This window comes from Ochotona princeps, chromosome 10 (assembly GCF_030435755.1).
Source record: "Ochotona princeps isolate mOchPri1 chromosome 10, mOchPri1.hap1, whole genome shotgun sequence".
In the NCBI taxonomy this organism is placed as follows: Eukaryota; Metazoa; Chordata; class Mammalia; order Lagomorpha; family Ochotonidae; genus Ochotona; species Ochotona princeps.
The window spans coordinates 77,872,354-77,890,565 of NC_080841.1; the positions used below are offsets into that span (position 1 = coordinate 77,872,354).

Sequence of the window (18,212 nt, forward strand, 5' to 3'; positions counted from 1 at the left end):
TGTCTGCGAGCTCTCTGACATTAGGCATATCCAGCAGTTCCCCAAACACGTAGACACTGGGGGCATCCAACACCTGGTGGATGAGTGTGGCCAGCACAGCACCCTTAGCTGACTTGGCGAGCAGCAAAAACTGTTTCTGGTTCTGCCCCGTCACCTTCACCTTGGCAGTCATGGCTGAGCTGCAGGGGTGGACAGGGGGCACGGGAACCTGGTCTCAAGGATATCTAGAGCTGCAAGCAAAGAGGATGTGACATTAGAGGCACCCCGGGCGCTGCAAAGAGGGGCTGGAGCCCAGCTCGGCTAGGATTTTGTAGAGAAGCTTAGCATCAATGTTCATTGGGGAGATCTGTCTGTAGTTTTCCTTCTCTGTTAATTCTCTATCCGGTTTTGGGATTAAAGTGATGTTGGCTTCATAGAATGAGTTTGGAAGGGTTACTTCCTTTTCTATTATTTTGAAGAGCTTATAGAGGATTGAAGTTAACTCTGTTTGGAATGTTTTGTAGAATTCTGTGGTGAAGACATCTGGGCCTGGGCTTTTCTTTGTTGGGAAATCTTTAATCACTGACTCTATCTCTGCTTTGGTTATGGGTTTGTTCAGGTCTTTTGTTGCCTCTGAGGTAAGCCTTGGTAAGTGGTGGACGTCTAGGTACCTTTCCATTTCCTGGTGGTTTTCTGATTTGTTGGAGTACAGTTCCTTGTAGTAATTTTTTTATTGCAAAGTCAGATATACAGAGAGGAGAAGAGACAGTGAGGAAGATGTTCCATCCAATGATGCATTCCCAAAGTGACAGCAATGGCCAGAGCTGCATTGATCCAGGGCCAGTAACCAGGAATTTCCTCCAGATCTCCCACATGGGTGCAGGTTGTCCAAGCTTTGGGCCATACTCAACTGCTTTCTCAGGCCACAAGCAGGGAGCTGGATGGAACGCGGGGCCAACAAGATTAGAATGGATGCCCATACGGGATCCCAGCATGTTCAACGTGAGGATTTTAGCTGCTAGGCCAATACAGCAGGTTTGATAAAATAAGACTTTACCAGAAAAAAAAAAAAAAAAAAAAAAAAGGACGTGCAATGGATCACTAGGGACTGTCAACAGTAGTTATAAACAAATAGTAAAAAAAAAGTGCTTAATTTCTGGATACTTAACATCAGGCTACAAACTGAATGAGAAGGACATAAAAAAACTTGACACTACTAACAGGCAGTTAACAGTGAATCAGGAATAAATCTCTTCAAACCAAAGGTCAAAGCTAGGTGTCTTCACTGCTACATTCTACCAAATTAACACCAAATTTTCTAGAATTACGGTAAAAAACTAAAATGAAAAAAAATTCCAAAATTATGCTGAGCTTAACAATACTTGGATTCCTAAACTAGACTGAATCAGCAGTAGGAAGATCTTCAACTATGACTGACGGTTTAAAATAGGATTTAAAAAAAGATGGAATTGCTCATTAAAAATGCAATCTCCATTGCTGTACAATTAGTTCTGTATATATTTACTTAATGCTTCTTCTGAAATAATTGCTCATAGTCCAGAAATCTAGCTTAAAATCATTAAAATGTCATAGACCCATACACCTGATAAAACAGATGTAAAATTCTTATCATAGGGCCCAGGGCAGTGGCCTTGTGGCTAACGTCCTCATCTTGCATGCACTGGGATCCCCTGTGGTCCCCAGCAGTCAGCGCTTCCTCATTTGGGGAGAAAACCATGAGACCTAAGATTTTCCTCTAAGTCTCTCCTCCTCTCTATTTATCTGATATTGAAATAAATAAAATCTTTAATAAAAACATTCGTATAAACACATGTAAAATAAAAGAAACATCACAACAATAAGCTCACATGTACTAACCAAAGTGCACCTAACTAGAGAATGTAGAAAATGGACCAACAAACCAAAGATTTCACATAAACAAGATGAAAGACAAGCATCGTTGAAAGCACCTTATAGAAAACACTCAATGAATTTCTACATTTATTTTGTAATAACATATATGTAAGTTGAGGAAATCTACAAATACATAAATATATCCAAATATACCTCAGTTGTGGTACACAGAAATAGGCCTCAATAAAATAATATCTACAGATAACAAACCTATAACCATCACACAACTGAACGCCAAAAAACCAAAAGCATTTCCTCTAAGATACGTAACCAGAAATAAAAACATGCTAAATTAGTATACTAAAAAAGATAGTAAATTAGTTTTGATTCTTGATTTCATTTATTTCCCCTGATGTTATTAATAGTGAAACCTAATGAATGCCAAGAGATTCCATTCAGTCATTAAAAACAACAAATTCCTATTTGTTACAAAATAGATGAACATGGATGTAGTGAAATAAAATAAGGCAAATGTAGAAAAAACTAACATGTTATCATATATAAATGTTAAAATATAGCTACAAGCTTATAATTGTGATTGCTACGGGTTGGTAAGAGTGAAGACCAGAGATAGGAAGGAGGTAGAAAGGTAGCAAAGAGAGACAGAAGGAACAAGATCCAGTGTTCCATCCCAGTGTGTGGTGACTGCAGTTCACAATGATAAGGAAACTGGAATGGAGGACCCTGTGTGCTGTAAAAAAATTAATTAATTAATTAATTAAAAAAAAAAAAAACATGGAAAGCCTGGGCACCTGGTTTACTCAGGAGTAGATGCTGTACATATACTTAAATACAACACTGCACCCAGTGATAATATTCAAGTACATGTTGATCAAAATTCACTAGATTTTTTTAGAAATCAGAATCATCCCTTTACACTAAAATGATCTATTTAGAAGATATTAAGCACTCCAGCTCTAGGCAGCTGCCTAGTTTGCATTGTACCTAGATAAGTGTTACATAGGTGGGAGAAAAGCAGCTAAGCACTGGTGGGCATCCTGGGCCTGGTTAATGCCAAATATGTGTTAACAGTACCAGTGTGTCAGCATAGTTGCACATTCTTTTTTTTTTTTTTGAAGATATGTAGGGGGCTGTGTTAATGGAGCTGCCAACAGCATGGGGGCTGCTGCTGGGGGTACCTGAGTCAGCTCAGATTCAATACTTGGGGCACTAGCAGCTGCCAGTGATGCGAAGTGCTGAGTGAATCCTGCAAATGTGGGCAGCCAGAGCACCAACTGGAAACCGGGCTTCACCTGCTGGCTTCACCCAGAGGTGAGCTTTAGAGTCTTGCGGTGTGGAATGGTTACCTAGGGACATTCATGGATAAGGCCACTGTACGTGTAGGTAAGAACTGAATCCTGAAGGATACCCAATGACAGGGCCAATGCACTTGCAGGGAAATGGGGGGACTGAGACATGGTGGTTTGGAGGGGAGAGAACAGAAGCACTGTATGGGTCAGACTGATACACCAGCCCATATGGGAGTCCTGAGTAGGGATTCTTAGTAAGGAATATTGCTGACCATCACTTGCTAATCCATGCCAAAGTTAGGGCTGGGGATCTGTCTGACAAGGCTAGATCCCACTGCCTGACTGAATGTTGGAACAGGGATGGGTCATATTAGGCAGGGCAATGACATTAGCATGTGTGAGAACCAGGTTCAGGAGTAGATTCTGTGGGGATATGTGGGCCTAAACCTGTGGAAATGCAAGTCCCTCTGGTTAGGTCAAGAGCTGGGAGGGTGATGTGTTGAGCTAGGTGTGATCATAGAACCTGTCAACATTCATGGCCACAGACACCAAGAATAATCCGGGCAGGTCCAGGCTGCAGCACCAGCATATGCATCCTAAAAGAGGGTGTGCAGGCCAGGCCACAACATTCATAAGCTCACACAGGCCAAGATGGAGGGGCAGGCTATGCCGGGCAAGGACCGAGCACCCACTGACATGAGTGAGATCCAGATCTGGGAGTAGACAGAGTAGGAGAACTTGGGAAACTCTCCTGCTGGGTCATAGCTCCTGCTGGTGAGCACACTATCCAGGTCTGGGGGTTGGGCAAGGTGGGCAAGGTGGGCAAGGTGGGCAACTTAGCTCCACCTACTGGCAAATGTGAGGGCTGGTTGGGCAAGGGGGCAGACCAGGCAGGGCCAAAAAATTTTACCTTACCAGCAAATGAAGAAACTGGGCCAGAGCACAGGTCATTCCAGGGTAGGGTGTCACATCTACCAGTTTTCATGGGCCAGGGATAGGTATAGACGGAGCAGGTCCAGGCTACAGTACCCACCAGCAATAGTTGGGAATGGGGGCAGGCTGGGTCCGGCCACACTCCAACATTTCAAAGCAAAGGCCAAGACAGGTGAGGGACTATGCCCAGCTGGGTCAGAGAAACCACTGGCACAGCAAGATCTATGCCTGAAAACAGGCCTGGCTGGGGAGCTCAGGGTTTACCCTAACTGGGTTGTGGTCCCTACTGGTAAATGTGAGGGGCAGAGTAGGGGCTGTTATCTGATCTGGACATGGCTGCAGTCTCTTTTGGCACATGTGTGGACTAGGTCTGGTGTGTGCCAGACTGAGCTAGACTCTAGCACCCATTGGTGCTCGTGATAACAAGGCTTAATGTAGGATGGACTAGGCTACATCTCTCCTGCTGAGCTATGTATGAGCTGTGGATGTAGACAATCCTGGGCTGGGCTGTAATATCCAACAGAAAAAACCAGAATGGCCAGTTGATGTCCAATCAGGAAAGGCCACTGTTCCTGCTAAGACAGGAGATGGACGATGTAGGGCTGCACCATGGACCCACTGATCTGGCATTGGGATAAGTTCTCATGGAAGAGCTTGTACAATTCCTCTGTTGGGACATAGTCCCTGAGGTGAGAGCAAGAACCATGACAGGGAACAGCCTAGACCAGGCCAGGTTATGGTACCCAAGGGCATACTTTTGGCTCATGACTGGGACAAACCAGGCTAGGCCAGTTCATATCACCCACTGGCAAATCTGAGAGCCAGAATGGTATGTGGATCATGCCAAATTGGGCTGCAACACCACACAATTCACATTAGGGATAGGACTGGCAGTTGGTTGGACTGCCTAGGCTGTAGCTCCCACCTATGAGAGCTTGAACTGCGGGCAAGCTGGGCCAGGCCACGCTGTAGCACTCAATGGCAAATGCCAAGCTGAGCTATGCTATGCCAGATTGGGCCACAGCACATAATCATTACAAGTGACACCCATGGGAAAGCAGGAGAACCCAGTAGGGGGCTGCAGGGAGCTCCTCCACTGAGCCACTACTCCCAATGGTGAATGTGAGAGCTGGTATTTGGGCAGACCAGTCCGGGCAGGGCTATAACATCTGTTGGCCTGCATGTTTAATGGAAGAGGGAACATCCAAGGTGGGCAGACTGTACCTACTGGTATGTGCATAAGTCAGAGTGGGTGAGGGTTGGGTTGGATGGGCTTTGCCACAGCATCACCTAGCCAATGATGGCTCCAGCAGAGGGGGTGAGGCAAATTCTTCCAAGCTAAACTGCAGAAACTCCTGGAGAGTGCAAGATCAAGGGTGGGAGAGAGCCCATGAGGGAAACAGTGAGCACCTCTTTAGTAGACTGCAACACTCATTGGTATGTATAGAAGAGAGGGCTGGAGACAGATCTGATCCAGCAATATCAACCACCAACATGTGCTTAATCTGATTTGGTTGATGGAATGTGCTGGACCCTCTATTGGCATGCACACACAAGAATCAGGTCTGGGATCACATTAGATCAAGTTTCTTTGGGGATCCCCCCAACTGAATCACTGAATTCAGAACTCCAACCATGGAGAGAACTGCAGGTTCCAGGGACTGACAATGGAGGGTATTTGTCAGAGCCAGGCCTCCTCAGTGGCTTCGATGCAACAGTGAACAGCATGTTCAGGTGAACATGGAGGATATGGCAATACATTGGAGCATGCAGAGCACACTAAGTACCAAAGCAGAGCACAAAGAACAGAACAATCTGATCAACTACCTCAGACAATGCTCAAGGTGAATACATGGGCAAACGGAGACTCTAAGATGGACTATATCAACCAGTGGATTTTGTGCAGATTTCATTGTGCTTGGAATGGTGAGATCGGCAGTAATTTAGAACTGTTGAACTCTCAAAACCTCATGAGCACAACCCTCAGAGCATGCCCTACATCAGTGATCATGGAATGGTTTGGGAGGCTGGGTGCGGTTTTTCCCTTTATCTCCTCCCTTCACCCAGATACAGGAAAGAAGAAAAGAGATTGTGGAAATGGTTATCTCACCTAACTTTCTGTAGCCTTGACCAACCACCCTAAACAACTATGTAACAATCACCAAAAATAAAAATAATTAAATAAGAAGAAATTAAACAGTCCCCGATTGACAGAGTATAAAGTATAGTATTTTTTTTAATTCCTTAAAAAAAAAGCAATTTATTTATTTGAAAGTGAGAATTACAAAGCAATAGTCTAAGCCACTCAGGCAGAAAGATCTTCCTTCCACTTGATTCCTCCCCATGTGGCCACAAAAGGCAGCAAGGTCCAGGCCAAAACAGAGCAGGCTGAACTCCATTCTGATCCTCCAAAGGGGTGCAGGCATTAAAGGAACTGGACATTTTCTGCTATCTCCCAAGCACATCAGCAGGGAAGTAGATCAGAAGGTGAACATCAGGACTTAACTGGACCTTATATGGAATGCTGGCGTTGCACACAGCAGTGTAACATGTTATCTCAAAACATGCATCAAGGATTGTTTAAATAAATCTGGTAATCAAAAGTCAGGTTGCTTTTTCCAATGAACCTTCTACTCATCCCATACCTGACATATAATGATGTTATTTGGCATTTTGTATAATGTAAATTCCACTGCTGGAAAACTAACCTTGAAGCTAGATGGAAAGGTACTTACACTACTTTTACAATGTTACTATTCACTTGAAAGGATGAATGACAGAAAAACAGATGTTTTGGGCAGTTCTTTTTCTTTTTTTTTTTTACTAGCTGTGTTTGTGTCAGACTGACTCCAGGTCTCCCTCTTGTATCCCACATGTGGGTGGGACATATGCAAGGACCACCAGATGCTTCTCAAAGGCATTAGTAGGAGGATGGATTGAAAGGGTGGAGTAGTCAAGACTAGAAACAGGTGCATTGTAATTACATGCATTCATCCCACCATACTGACACACCCTTACACTGTTTTATTCATTTTAATACCGCTGTCAATTTATTGTGAATATATCTCAGACAGGGCAAATTGCAGTTATCTAGCGGCTTATGTCCTCACCTTGAACATGTCAGGATTCCATATGGGCACCAGTTCTGATCCCTGCAGATCCACTTCCCATCCAGCTCCCTGCTTGTGGCCTGGGAAAGCAGTTGAGGATGAGTCAAAGCCTTGGGACCGTGCACCCATGTGGGAGACCCAGAAGAGTATTTGGGCTCCTGACTTCATTTTGGCAAGTACAGGACATTTCAGTCGCTTAGGGAGTGAATCATTGGACGGAAGATCTTCCTCTCTGTCTCTCTTACTCTCTGAATATCTGACTTTGCAATAAAAATAAATAAATCTTTTTAAAAAATAAATACATCTCTCTCTCTCTCTCTCTCTCTCTCTCTCTCTCTCTCTCTCTCTCTATATATATATATATATATATATATATATATATATATATATATATAATATATATATGTATAATAAAAAACCTGGAGAGGAAGTTTCAATCAGCTTTGACAGTTCCATTCTTTAGTTAGCAAATTTTACCTTCTTTCTTTCATTTTTCTTTCATTTCAGCTTAAAAACTATCATCATGCTCCTCAAATACAATGTAAAGCAAGCTAAGAAGTAAACAAACAACTTACTGAAGGTGTGTTGGTGTTCTCCAGCCTGGGAAGCATGGAGCAGGCTGCAGGGCTACACCTGCAAGAGAAGGTGGAGACAGGGAGTTATGCATTGGTCTTGATTGTTTCTAGCCTCTTCAGTGGTTCCTACTGTGCTAAGCAACATCAACTCAGAGGCAGACACAGTGGCTGGAAAATAAAGTCCATCAGTTTCCCTGGGCAAGAATACTGCCTTACAAGCAGCAAGAAGGCATCCTTGAAACAGTATCAATAATTTCAATAATTGGCAGTGATTAAAGCAAGTAATCATTAGGTCAATGCAAACAATTGCCATTTACTTACAGCTAATGTTACTGGGACTGGCACTGCAGCCTAGTGACTAAATTCCTCATTTGCACATACAGGAATCCCATATGGATGCTGGTGTATATCCTAAGTGCTATATTTCCCATCAAGCACCCTGCTTGTGGCCTGTGAAACAGTCAAGGACAGAACAATACCTTGTGAGACTGCACTGTATGGGAGACTCACAAGAAGCTCCTGGCTCCTGGCTCCTGGCTTCCATTTTGGCTCAGCTCCGGCCACTGTGGTGACCTGGGGGAGTGAGGCAGCAGATGGGAGATCTTTCTGTCTTTGCTGCTGTAAATCTGACTTTCCAATGAAAATTTTGACAACTTAAAAAAATCATAAAGTTACTGCAAAGCACTACCTTATTTTTTCAACAACTATTGTTCAAATTACAAGATACCACAGGAAAACCATATTGTCACTGAAATGTATGCTTCACAAAAATAACTGGATGGTACTATGTACTTCAATACTTCTACATTCAAAGTAATTTTGTCTATAACTATATATGAAAATTGAATATAATATTTAATCTATAAAGTTTTCTAGTAATTGTTCCAAATGAAAGTTCCCAAGTCTTCAATGACACTTCCCAGTTCCTAAACCGTCAACAACACTTGACTTTGCCATTTCATTTGATTAGCCCATAGGATATCCATAAATATGACAGCAATATAATTTGAAAAGTTTTTTTTTACTTTACTTCACTAAAAAGTTACATTATGGCAACAGCAAGAGAAAATCATCAGACTCAAATGAGTGAATGTCATGTTACAGGATGCTGGGCTGCTGTTTGGGATAGGTCAGATCTGATACCAAAAGGCCTTATTTATGCCTACTGGCTATGTAACACTTCCAATGCAGTATCCTGCTACTGTGCCTGAAACACAGTGGGTGGGTTCCAAGGACGCCCTTGGAAACCTAGATGGAATGCTGGTGCTGGATTAAGCATGGCCGAGTACTGACATCTTGGGAGTGAATCACCCATTGATGGAACATCACTCTTCTCTCTGCAAATTACCTTTCAAATATACATAGTACTTATGAAAATAATGTATCTAGAACAACATATTTTTAGTTCATTTGTGGGTATATCTTGGTGAGTAATAAAGAATTACATTTCAAATTCAGTTGAGAACTTCACAAGGACACTTCTACAACTGACATTTTTATACATATTTGGGCATTCTACTTCCTTTTTTTCCACCTCTATTTTATTTTTAGTTATGATACAATTCCATGGGCTCTGGGATTTCCTTTATTCCCTGGCACTGCAATATTCTATGCCGTATGACCAACAGTGATCTAACACACTACACCACTACACAAGCACCAAAGGTTAGCCTTTTTGACTCATTGCTAGTAAAAATGTTCTCATGTAGCCTAGGTGTCTGATCATATTTTTTAAATATCTTCCACCCAATGATTCACTCCCCAAGTGACTGCAATGGCTGGTATGCACTGATACAAATCCAGGAGCCAGGAAATTCTTCTATCTGCCACACGAGTGCAGAGTCCCAAGGCTTTGGGCCATCCTCGACTGCTTTCCCAGGCCACAAGCACAGAACTGGATGGGAAGTGAGGCTGTTGGGATTTGTACTGGTGCATATGGGATCCTGGCCTGTTTAATGTGAGGACTTTAGTCTCTAGGCAAGCAAGCCAGGACCTGATCATTTTTTTTTAAAGAATTAATTCATTTTATAGCCCATTGTTCAATGACAAGCACATTAATATTTCCTTTCCCCAAAAACTCTGGACCTGAAACAATGACTGCAGTTCGTGTAACTGACGTGTGACAACCCCTTATGGTTACATTTATATTCAAATGCAAAATACCCAATAGAGGAAAATCACGTTTAATGCAGATTAGAGTTTGACCTAGTAAAATGCACCTGAAAATTTTGAAATGATTCATTGCATGCTTTTACAATGCTAAAAATCACCTAAGAACTCACCACAAAATTTAAAAATTAAATTCAGTGTTTTGAATATCAAGAACCTTCTTGAAGAAAATGATATAGAGGAATTAGATGCGGGGAGGGAATTTGGGTGGGGATAAGGGAATATGGAACTGTGTCATAAAATGATAGCAATAACAATAAAATGTAAAAAAAATCATTGTTTTTCAATTATGACCATCACCAACATCAATTTTTTTTCTGCAAAGCTTCTTTTTTTCCATTTTTTAAATTATATTTTTGACAATCTTTACATAGTTAATTAGGGTAAATAGGTTCAAGGGCTATAGGAAAGTGGGTAAGACTATTATTTCTATATTGTTTCCTTCATATATCTGAGGTAAAAGGGAATATTGAGGGAGAAGCCCCACCCAGTTTCCCACCCACCCCAGGTCCCTCATGTGGGGCATGCTCTGAGGGTCTTGCTCAAGTGTTTTTGATAGTTCAACAGGTATGAATTGCTGCCAGTCTCACCACTCCAAGCATGAATAAATCGCTGCAGAATCCACTGGTTGACATACTCCATCTTAGAGTCTCCGTTTGCCCAGTTTTTCACTGCCAAAATATAGCTGAGGCACCATCATCAATTTTTAGCTATTTTTACCTTCTCACAACTGTTGGAGTTGATCATAGTGGTAAGTTTCTGCTTGGTACCAACAGACACAACCCAGATTGCCTGGTTTGAACACAAGTACCATGCCTGATTCCATTCTACCTGCCTGAACAAATCTACCCTGGGGCAGCACTGAAATATGAGGTTCAAGCAGACATTTCAGTTATGTTGAATACTTAGATTTAACACCTAGCTACCAGCTAGTAACAAATATTTATTTATTTATTTGAAATGCAAACAGAGTTTACATCTGGCGGTTCATGCTAGTCACACTTACAAGAGCCAAGCTGAGGCAAACCAAAATTAGAGAGGAGGAACTCTTTTTAGTTACATATTTATTATTATTGTTATTATCATTATTATTATTTGGAAAGTCAGGTATACAGATAAGTCAAGTCAAAGCTACAAATGAGGAATTCTATCCATGCTCCCATAGGGATAGTTTGAAACCCAGTTTGGTGGGATATTTTTGCTGTCTATCCAGAAAGCTGCTAATTAGAAGTAGACAGATCCTGACCTAGAAATCTTCAAAGATAACATGGGTATCCATATCACTTGATAAACCTGCTGTAGTGCCATACATGCCTCATTAGCTCCCAGTTTTAAAATAATATAATATGGTAAAAGAATCTGGGAAGGGAACCAGCTTCTGACAGTACTCTCTCTCTCTTCATGCTCTCCATTCTGGCCTCTAAAACAAAAACACACAAGATGGCACCAGCATCCTGTGGCTAAGCATCCACCATTGGTGCTGTCATCCCATATGGGTGCTGCTTCAACTTGGGCTGCTCTGCTTACAATCCAGCTCCCTGCTAATGGCTAGGAAAGAAGTAAGGATGGTCCAAGTCCTTGGGCACCTGTGCTTATGTTGCAGGGCTACAATATACTCCAGGCTCTTAACGAGCACCAGCCACCTTCAGCTAATGAGGACAGTTAGGGAAGGAACCACCAGATGGAAGAGGCCTCTCTGTCTCTGCTTCTTTCAGTTTAATTCTCTGTAATGCTGCATTTCAAAAAAAAAAATACATTTTAAAAGAATGTTTATTTCAAAAAAAAAAAAAAAAAAAGAAGAAGAGAAAGGAAAGAAAAGAAAAGACAAGACAAGACCAGTCTTCTCTGGACTTCTCCCTAATACCTTTGATACTTCCAGTCCAAAGTCATTGCAAATGTGCTACTTTAATACAGATTCACCTGCAGTGGACACTGCATATGGTGAAGATGATATCTAGGTGTCCACACACTCAATAAAGAGCTTCACCACCCTAACAGGCCCTGGGCCCATACCTCTCAGCACCACTCAGCCTTAGCATGGTTCTGGCAACAGGCAACTGAGCACAGAAAAAGCAGAGATGTCATCTGCTGGCAGTCAGCAGGAGGTGGAGGTCTGTGATCTCAGTTGCAATTGCCTGGAGTGCAGTTCGCATTTGACCTGGTCATGATGCAGGAGGGGTGAATCAGTTCTAGGGTCAAATAATACTGAGTCTCCTTGCCTTGATCAAATCTTGAATTTTCTTCAAATAAGTTTTTTAAAAGAAGGTAATTAATAGAAACTACAGTAACTGAGAATGTTTCAAAATGCCTTAGGTTCCTTTAGAAAAGGATGCGCATGGACACAGGAAACACCACATGAGGGTACAGGAAGGTGGAGGCTGTGAGTCGGCCAGGGAGAGACCTCAGCAGAAACCAAGTCTATTACCACCTTGCCCTTAAACTTTCAATCATTACAAACACAAGAAATGATTCAAGACAGACATTCTATAGTGTATTTCTATGGCAACCACAGTACACTCTTATTTTCCACTATACTTCTTATCACCAATGAGAAAGAACCCACCATCAGAGCAATATAGAAACCAAAGGTTATGATTTTAGATGCCTAACACTTAAAATAACAGCAACAACTGGAAGTCAAATAAGCAGCTTAAGTACTGATCTCAAAGTCAGAAAAATTAAAAAAACAAAATGCCTAGGAGTAATTAAAGGAAATTCAAAATAATGATTGGTGAAGAAATGATTAGACTATATTAAGCAAAAAGACAATGGAAGAACAAAAAAATTGAAGACAATGGAAATGCTGAATTTTCTAAAGACAAAATTAATAAACCTTTAGCTAGATTAAGAAAAATTAGGGTCCTAGAATCCAACAGCTTCTGGTGTCCTGGAGGACGAGGGTAGATGTAGGATGGACTTGGCTAAGTTTCAACCCCCTACTGAGTCATGTGTGAGCCGTATGTGGGTATGGACGAACTGTTGCTGGGCTGAAACATCCAACAGCAAGAACCAGCTTGGGTTGAAGGCCAGCCAAGAAAAGACACAGTTCCTGCTAGGACAGGAGGTGAAATGAGAAGGGCTGGCTCATGTGCCCCCTGGTATGTTCAAAATTTGGCATTGGGAGGGTTTCTGATGCAGCAGCCTGGGAAACTCCTCCTGGCAGGACACAGACCTGGCAGGTAAGTGCAAGAGGCATGATAGGAAACAGCCCAGAATAGGCTATGGAAAGTTCCCCACTGGCGTACATTTGGCATGGGTCAGGGGCAGACCAGGCTGAATCAATTCATGTCATCCACTGGCAAATCTGAACACCAGAACAGAGTGTGATTCAAGCCAAGTTCGATTGTGACAAAAACCAATGCACAGTATGGAATGCCAAGGTGAGGTTGCCTGTACTGCATGTGAACACAGTGCCCAATCAGCACACATGAGAACCAGGAAGGGAGTGGGCAGAGCCTTTAGGGGAATCAGTGGGGATTTCCTTGCTGGACAACTTCTCCCACTGGAGAGTGTAAGCTGGGATTTGTGCAGACCAGACTGGGCATGGCTACAACACCTGTGCGCCTAATGTGGACCAGGTCAGGCAATAGCCAGGCTGGGCAGATTATTCCTCCTGTGCAAACAAAATTAGAGTGGATGAGCGTTGTTTGGCCTTAGTCGCAACAGAAACTGGCAGAAGCTGGCACTGGGGGCTAATTCTGTCAGGTCAAACCACAGAACTATCTGAAGAGTGCACAATCCAGGAGTGAGAAAGAACTGGTAGGGAAATATTGGGCTCCTCCCTCTTGGGATATCACTCCCGCAGGAGCACACTAAATCTAGGACAGGGGCTTGGGTGGCTAAACAGAGAGGCACTCAACAACATCCGTGAGGGCTGGATAGTTGAGCTGGCTAGATGGAACTAAACTTAAATACCCATCAACATGTATGAGAGCTAAATGGGATATGGTACAGACTGGACTAGTCTGCTACGCATACTGGAAAACCAGGGTATGGGGTGGGCCTGGTGGTGGTTATTGTGGGTCGCTCTGACTGGGCTGTAGCTCCCACTGCTTTATGTGAGGGCTGAATATGAAATGGGCAGGATCAGGCTAGACTGCAACACCCATTGGTTCCAGTGGATGTTGGGGCTGAAAACAGAACCAACCCAGCAATTGCAACCACCAGCTGATTGGGGTTATGGACTGTGCCAGGCCCTGTACTTGTTAGTACATACAATAATCTGGCCTGGGAACACCTCAGACAAAGTTTCTCTGGGGATCCCCCCCCCAATCGAAATGCCAGACTCAGAATCCTTACCAAGAAAAGACAGAAGACAGAACAAGTCAACCAACCACCTCAGCTATATGCTGGAGGCGAAATACTGGGCAAACAGAGACTCTATGATGGACCATGTCAAGCAGTGGATTCTTCAATGACCTCATCGTGCTTGGAGTGGCGAGACTGGCAGCAATTCATAACTGGTGAACTATCAAAACCACTTGAGCAAGTATTTCAGAGCATGCCCCACATCCAGGACCTTGGGTCGGTGGGAAACTGGGTGGGGCTTCTCTTGCAATATCCCCTTTTACCTCAGATACATGAAGGAAACAATATGGAAATAATAGTCTTACCCACTTTCTTACAGCCCTTGAACTTGTTTACCCTAATTAACCATGTAAGATTGTCAAAAATTTTTTTTTAAATGGAAAAAAAGAGAAAAATTAGGGCCCTGCATGGTAGACTCGAGGCTAAAGTCCTCACCTCGCAAGTGTCAAGATATCACATGGGCTCTGGTTCTAATCCCGGCAGCCCTGCTTCTCATCCTGTTCCCTTCTAGTGGCCTGGGAAACCAGTCCAGGACGACCCATAGCCTTATAACCTTGGACCTGTGTGGGAGACTCCAAAGAAGCTCCTGGCTTCTCCTAGATCAGTGGCACTCATTCTGCTGTGGCCACATGGGGAGAGAATCAACAGATGGGAGACATTCTTCTCTATCTCTGCTCCTCTTTGAATATCTGATTTGCAATAAAAATAAAATTGAGGGCCCTGCGCAGTGTCATAGGGGCAAAAGTCCTCGTCTTAAAGGCACCAGGATCCCATAGAGGCACCGGTTCTAATCCTGGCAGCCCCACATCCCATCCAGCTCTCTGCTAGATGTGGCCTGAGAAAGCAGACAAGGATGGCCCAAAACCTTAGGAACTTAGACCTCTGTGGGAGACCCAGAAGTGCTCCAGGCTCATGGCTTTGGATCAACACAGCTAGGGCTGTTGGTGGTCACCTGAGGAATGAATGAGCAGAAGGAAGTTATTTCTGTCTCCTCTAATCAATCAATCAATCAATCACTCAATCTATATGACTTTATAATAAAAATAAATAGATCTTTAAAATAAAATAAATCTAAAAAAAGATAGAAAAAAGGTAGATTTAAGCACATAAAGTAGGAAAGCAACACATTAAAACTGCTTTCATAGAAGTATAGTGGATCAGGGCTATCTGGACCAAGTGGGTTCTGCCACTGCTTGTGATGCGACCATCCCATGTGGATGCCACTCCAAGTCCTGGATGCTTCATTTCTGATCCAAGACCCTGCTAATGCATGTTGGAGTACACAGGATGTCCCAAGGGCTTGAGTCCTGTGCTGATGTGGGGGAACTGGAAGAATCCACTGACTCCTGGTTTCAACCTGGTCCTGCTTTAGCCATTGTGCTCACTTGGAGAAGGATAAAGCAGATGGAGATCTTGCATTCTAACTCTCCCTCTGGCTCTATAACTCTGCCTTTCATACTGACAAAATTGATCATTATTGGAAAAAAAAAGGAATACAATGGATCACTAGGGATTATCAACAGTAATGATAAACTAATAAGTTCATCATTTCTGGATACTTAGTATTAGCCTACAAAAGTGCATCAGAAAGACACTAAAAGCTGACAAAACCAACAGTAAGTAACAATGTATCAGAAATGAAATTTCAAAAAAATGAAAAGAAATAAAATCTCTTCGAACCAAAGGTCACCAACAGGTGTTTCCATTACTAAATTCTACCAAATTAACACCGAATTTTCTAGAATTATTGTAAACCATTATTGTAAACCATTGGAAAAACAGTTCCAAATTAATCCTGGGCCTAACAATATTTAGATTCCAAAACTAGACTGAATCCACAGTGGATGACTTAACTTACATCTGACTGTTTTAAATTGAGAAACACAATGTAATCGCTCAGTCAAAATGCAATCTCCATTGTAGCATTAGACTTCGGTGTGTTTATTTCTGCATGCTTCTTCTAAAATAATCATACCCTGGAAGTCTAGTTTAAAAAATCATAAACCAGTACGCTGGATAAAAGTAAAGGTAAAAATCCTCACATATTACACATAAAGTAAATTCAGCAGCATCAATCAATGCACACATGATAATCAAAGCACATCTAGCCCGAGGATGTGGAAAATGGGGCAACAAATGCAAATCAACACACCAAATACTTCACACAAACAGGATGAAGGATAAGCATTTTTCAAACCATCTTACTGAAAACATTCAGTAAAATGCTACATTTAGTTTATAATAATGTACATACATAAGTTGAGCAAACATACAAATATTCAAATATATCTCAACTGAGGTATGTTGATATAGTTCTTTCAAGATACGCAATCAAATACGAACACCAATGTTTCACTTTTATTTAATATTTTCCCAAAGAAAGTAAAGGGAAGGAAATGAAATGCACAGAAATTGGAATAAAGAGACTCAACTTTGTTTGCTTTTGAGGACTTTTTCCCTGATTTTGTTGATAATGAAATCTAATGAAAACCAAGACTGTATTTAGACATTAAAAATAAAATATTGCTATTTGTTGCAAAAGAGATGAAACTGGATATGAATCAGGAAAAAGTATAAATAGATCTAACATGGTGTGTGTTTGTGTGTGTGTATATATATATATGTCAAAAACTCACAGCTGCACTTTGAGTGGTGATTATTACAGACTGAGAAGAGTGAGGCCTGGGGAAAGGAATGAGGTAGAACAGGGAGCAAAGAAAGTGAGACAGAAGGAACAAGATCCAGTGTCCCATCCCAGTGTGTGGTGACTACAGTTCACAATACAATAAGCCTATGCAGGAAACTGGAGTGGAGCACCGTGTTTACTATAAAAGAAAGATACAAGGAAAGCCTAGGCACCTGGTTTACTCAGCTTAGGCTGTATATGTACACAAACACTGCACTGTGCCTTGCAGCAGTATTCAAGTACATCTTGATCAAAATTCTGTGGAACTTTTAAAATCAGAGAATCATCCCTTCACAGTAACAATATCTAAAAAATTCAAACTGTTCCAATCTACACAGTATAAAAGACATTCAGTACTTCTTAAATTCTTTATTGAATTTTTGTTTTGTAAAGTATTTATTCATTTTCACTGGAAATTCAGATTTATAGAGAGAAGACCAGAGAGAAACATCTCCCATCCACTGGCTCACTGCCCAGGTGGCCACAACAGCCAGAATTGTGCTGATCTGAAGCCAGGAGCCAAGAGTTTCTGCTGGGTCTCTCATGCACATGCAGATGCAGGGTCTCAAGACTTTGGGCTGTCCTCTACTGTTATCCAGGTCACAAGCATAGAGCTAGATAATAATTGGAGCAGCTGGGACAAGAACTTGTGCCCTTATGGGATCCTGACACATGCAAGATTAGGACTGTAGCAACTAGGCTATCAGAGCAGGTTTTTTCCCCCAGGATTATAATCTTACTTTCATTTTTTTTACCTTTTATTATTATCATTTTATGATAAATTTCCATAGTCCCTGGGATTTTATTACTCCCACATTTTTGATTATTTAAAAACAATTCACTTATTTGCTTAAATGTGAAAATTACACAGCAAGAACCACAGACAGACTGATATCTTCCCTCCACTTGTTTACTCCCAAAGTGGCCACAAGAGGCAGCAAAGTCCAGGACAAAACCAGGAGCCTCAACTCCATTCTGATCCTCCACAAGGGTGCAGGTTTCCAAGGAACTGGGACATTTTATTCTATCTTCCAAGCACATGAGCAGGGAACTACATCAGAAAGTGAACATCATATTACAACTGATGTCTCTCACATGCTATTAAACAAATATTGAAAAATTAATCAAAAAGTACAATGTGATTTTGGATGTCAGGTCACTGAAAGAAAAGTGTTTGACACCAAATGAAGGTATAAACATTCATTGTCTCCATTCTGACGCCTTTTAACATGTAAATCTTTATTCATAAGGATACTACCAAAATGAACAAAATCATTGCTCTTGATAC

The 18,212-nt window shown here is 41.9% G+C and overlaps 1 protein-coding gene across 1 annotated transcript in view; it reads right to left on the minus strand.

Annotated features, from left to right (window-relative positions):
• LOC131481293 (zinc finger protein 569-like) overlaps nt 1-18,212 on the minus strand; it is a 55,909-nt gene that overhangs the window by 1,953 nt on the left and 35,744 nt on the right. The gene's annotated exons all lie outside the window — the stretch shown is intronic.